Source organism: Manihot esculenta, chromosome 17 (assembly GCF_001659605.2).
Source record: "Manihot esculenta cultivar AM560-2 chromosome 17, M.esculenta_v8, whole genome shotgun sequence".
NCBI classification, from domain to species: Eukaryota; Viridiplantae; Streptophyta; class Magnoliopsida; order Malpighiales; family Euphorbiaceae; genus Manihot; species Manihot esculenta.
Genome location: NC_035177.2, coordinates 32,925,111 through 32,930,322, shown reverse-complemented (window position 1 = coordinate 32,930,322; position 5,212 = coordinate 32,925,111).

Genomic DNA, 5,212 nt, shown 5'->3' with positions numbered 1-5,212 from the left:
TCATACATAAAAATTAAAACTTTTCTTTCATACATTCTATCATACACCAAACTCAACCTGTGCATGCACTGAACATTGCCATAATCATAAACTTGACCCCTCTGTGGGATCTCATCAATGCCCCCCCCAATGGGTGGCATAACAAGTGTTGAGTTGGCTAAACATAGACATCAATAAACATTAAGATCATGTATCGAAAAGGGATTACAATATACTATGGTCAAGCACACTTCTAACCTTAATATCATTACATTACATATCTATACATCATTATACAATCTGTCATGTCCACATTCTAACTATTACATACATATGACTTTACTCTTCTTGACTTCTCTGTCTAACCCATACCTGCAAACCTGGGGAAAATTGGGAGAGGGCTGAGCTACTAGAGCCCAGTGAGCAGAATCATAAAGCATTTAAAACACATGCTATCATGGAATGCATCACATCACAACTAATCATATCAAGGATGAACTTGTCACCATTTAGCCCTCTACATATTCCAATCATGCCAGGGGCGTAGTGCAGGCCACACCTGGTCTTTCTCTTATACATAACATAACATACATAATCCATGGTGCCGGGGGCGTAGTGCAGGCCACATCCGGTCTTTCTCTTACATAGTGCCAGGGGCGTAGTGCAGGCCACACCTGGACTTTCATACCATATCATCATGTCATAACATATAAGGGCTAATGGATCATTCAACATTCATCCACATCAACAACATATTATGCAATGCAACATATTCGTGATTTCTAATGCAAACAACCTAAAGTATCACATGGCATCCGTGATGCATGAACATGCTCAAAACTGATTTATTTACTTAAAAGCATAAGAGTTATTCCACTCACCTCTGGCTAGCTCTGACACTGACTGAAGCAGCTGACTCATTGCTGAGGTCCTCGGTTCCTCGGGTCCGAACCTACACAGGTGGACTCAAATGAGGGACCAAACAACTAGAACATAACTCTAAAAACATCCCCCAAAAACCCCCTAAAACATCTCAAAACATCCATGCAAGAACATGCAAAGGAAGGCTGGACAGGGCACTTTCGGCGGCAGGTTTGGCGGCCGAAACTCCCAGACAGAGGCGAAACTCATGCATGTTCGGCGGCACTTTCGGCGGCCGAAACTCCCAGACAGAGACGAAAGTCTCCTTTCGGGGGCAAGCTTCGGCAGCCGAAGGCTGCCTCCACAAAAGGGTTCGGCGGCCGAAAGTCCCTTCGGCTGCCGAACCTGGTTTCTCCCAAAGGGCAGAAACTTGGTTCAAACATGCACAAATGCCTCCAAACTCAAACCATCATGCATTTAGCTCAACCAAAACATGCATACAAGTTCCTAGGGGTCTCAAACTACCTTAAACCCCAACTACAACACATCAAACACACATTACAAGCCACATTTCTCAAAAACTCATCAAAAACCCATAAACTCAACATAAGCTTACTCATGCATTTTCTACCCCATGAACTTGCATAAAACTTGTTTAAAACATAATGTAAGCTAGAGATCGACTCTTACCTCTTGAAGATCGAGAGTAGAGGCGATCTAACTTGGAGTTGGGAGAGATTTAGCTCCTTGGGTCTCCAAGTTCAAAACTTGCTCAAAACTTGAAAATCTTCAAAAGAAAGTAAAAACTTGTGAAAATCTTGAAAGATCTAAAGGAAAAGACTCAAGATTGGTGAGGAACGGCGGAGAGCTCACCTTGGCCGACAATGGGGAGAAAACTCGCCCGTTTTCGGCTAAGGGACCCTTTTATAGTGGCTGGCCAGGCCACGTTCGGGGGCTGAACGTGCCTCCGCATGCATGCTATGTTCGGCGGCCGAACTTGGACTTCCCTCACTTATGCCTTCGGGGGCCTAAGGCACACCCGAAATGCACGCATGTTCGGCGGCCGAACTTTGAGTTTCGGCGGCCGAACCTGAGCTTTCCTCCAAGGTTATTTTTATTCAAAAACTCATTTCCTCTTTACTTAAAATCATCAAAAACATTAAAACATTTCATGAAAACATGGTTTTACCCTTCTAGAGGTCTCCGACATCCGAGATTCCATCGGACGGTAGGAATTCCGATACCGGAGTCTAGCCGGGTATTACACATGGGATATGGTGGGTAAAAAGGAGTATAAGGCATGTAAGGCATGTAGGTAGGATATGGGGTAAAGCTAGAGTAATCCGACATACCTCCCATCAGATACCCTGGGCCCTGTGGAAAGGGTGAATAATGGGGTGGATAACCAAACCCCGAGGCCTGAGCGCCTCCCTGAGACTCTCCCATACCCTCTTCAGACCTGCCCATACCCATGCTTTCCTCTCTTGGCTGATCCACATCCATAGCCTCCCTCACTTCCTCTGACCTTCCTCCTCTCTCTGTTCCTCTTCTGCTCTCGTCAAAAGACCTTCTAGGGTCCCTTGACGTACCCTCCCTGCTTGATCTCTGAGACCTTGCCCTTGGCAACGCAGGAGGACGAGCATCTGAACCCTCATTCACTGGTGGGACTCCAGTCAATCATGCAGTTCGACGAGTTTCTCTCATCTTAACTTTCTGGAAAACAATACATAACAGCACACATCAGCATATAAACATCACATAACAATAATGCACATGCATAACTCATGGCATTTCATCTCAGCAAATAGACAGGACTCAACATCCTATCCTAGTGGACATGCTTTCCTATTGTGCTTGACCTACTATAACCTCTATGAGCTCGACACTCTCTATCTAGGTCCGACCATATGAACCTAGGGCTCTGATACCAATCTGTAACGACCCGAAAATCGGACCGCTACCGGCGCTAGGATCCAGGTCGACTTAAGGTCGCCAGGACCCGTAGCAAGCCTGCTATACTCTCTGTGTACCTGTAAAATCCCATACATGATCATACATTTTTTGTAAAAACATAAAACTAATGCTCTGAACCAAGGCTCAACCTGTGCATGCACTATCTCTGTACTATAAAACCCCTTACTAGAGCTTGCTCTAGACGGGTTCAACTCTCTGTTAAGCCTGGTTGTTTCAACATACTGATAAAAATATTCACAGCACATAAATAGGCCATGTATACAAAAAGGATTTACAACATGGGTCAAGCACAAGACTCTACACTATAAAGGACTAAACCATTTCTTTACAATATTACATGTCCACACTATGCTATTACAACACTTCTTTACTCTTCCTGTACTCTGCTGACTTCCCTCTGACTCTGATCTTGCAAGACTGGGGTTAAAGGAGAGGGATGAGCTATACTAGCCCAGTGAGTAGAATAGATAAAACATGTTAATAAAACATGCTCACATGGAATGCATCACATCACAAGTAAATCACCCATCTCAGACGGACAGATTCAAAATTCCCTCTGTTCTGTGCCCGGCCCGCGAAGGAGCTACTCAGGACTTCTCTACGCACCCTATGGTGCTCTGTGCCCGGCCCTCTCAGGGCTCCTCAGGACTTTACTCGAAGGGCTAGTGAATCCAAAACTATATCCGATCCGTACAAGCATAGAATAATGCAATGCGTCACATTAGTGTATTCTAGTGCACTCAACCTATTACATATCATGATGCATGGAACATGCTCAAAGAATTTAATTTCTCAATTTAAAACATTAAGTTTACTTCCACTCACCTCTGGCTGACTCTGAGCTGACTCTGAAGCAGTGCCCACTGCTGACCTCTTTGGTTCCTCTGGTCCGTTCCTACACAGATGGACTCAAATGAGGGACCAAACTAACGCAAGAACAAATCTAGAATACTCCCTAAAACCCCCCTAGAACCTCCTAAAAGAATCAAGAAAAACATGCAAAAGAAGGTTGGACAGGGCACTTTCGGCGGTAGGTTCGGCGGCCGAAAGTCTCTTCCAGAGCCGAACCTCAAGCACTTTCGGCGGCACTTCGGCTGCCGAAAGTCCTCTCCAGAGACGAAAGTCCCTAACCTTCGGCGGCCGAAACCCTCCTCCAGAGCCGAAAGTCCAAACTTTTGGGGGCAAGCTTGGGCAAGCTTAGGCAGCTGAAACCACCTCCTTAGCATGTTCGGCGGCCGAAACTAGATTTCTCCAGTAAGGCAGAAACTTGTTCTGCTTCATGCAAACGTACCCAATCTCCACTCAAACATGCAAACCACAATTCCACAACCTGCATATACGCAAGTATAGGCACAAAGGGGTCCAAAACTAACTGAAAACCCCAACAAACAACACAACTAAACATATAAGCATGCTTTGACCACAAATCAACCAAAACCTCAAAACCCTACACATGCATCTCTACCCAAAAACTTCATAAAACCTTCATAAAACATGAAAAGAAGTTCAGGATCTTCACTTACCTCTTACAAACAAGAAGATAAACGATCCCAACGTGGAGATATGGAGAAACTCTCCCTCAAAGTCTCCAACTTCAAAACTTTTGGTTGATTTGCTCAAAAGCTTCAAAACAACATAAAACCCATCAAAACTTTGCAAGATGTGAAGAAAACATGAAAATCACCCAAGGAAGATTATGGTCTCACCTCTGTCTGTGAATGGAAAGAAAATCTTATCCATTCACCGACCTAGGGCCTTTTATAGGTGGATGGCCAGACCACCTTCGGCAGCCTAACGTGAAACCAAAACTCATGCATGTTCGGCGGCCGAACTTCACCTTCGGCGGCCGAACCTTGCATTTCTTCCTTGGCTCTTTTCTTTCAAAAACTCATTTCCTTTTACACTTAAAACATTAAAACATACTAAAATCCTTTACAAAACCATAACTCTTACCCTTTTAGAGGATTCCGACATCCTGGATTCCACCGAAAAGTAGAATTCCGATGCCGGACTCTAGCCAGGTATTACATTGTCCCTCTCTTTGAGAGAGATATCTTTTGAGCTCCTCGATAAATGAGACTGAGAAATGCATGACCGTATTCAAATAAATTGATAATGTAATCAATATCATTTGATTTTATCAGTCTACTTAGAGATCGAGAAATTATAATTTTGATATTGACTATAACTTATGTTCAAACTAGATATTGTGTGACAAAGGGATTAATACATGTTATGTTTATTTGGCTTTATCGGACTATCGATCCTCATATTAATGGGATAGTCATTACTTCTTCCTAAAGACCGCTTATGATTTATGGGTCTTGTTAGACTGGGCTTATTACCAATTAATGTAAGCCTATTGGGTCACACATAAAAAAACGTTATTGATGTGCTA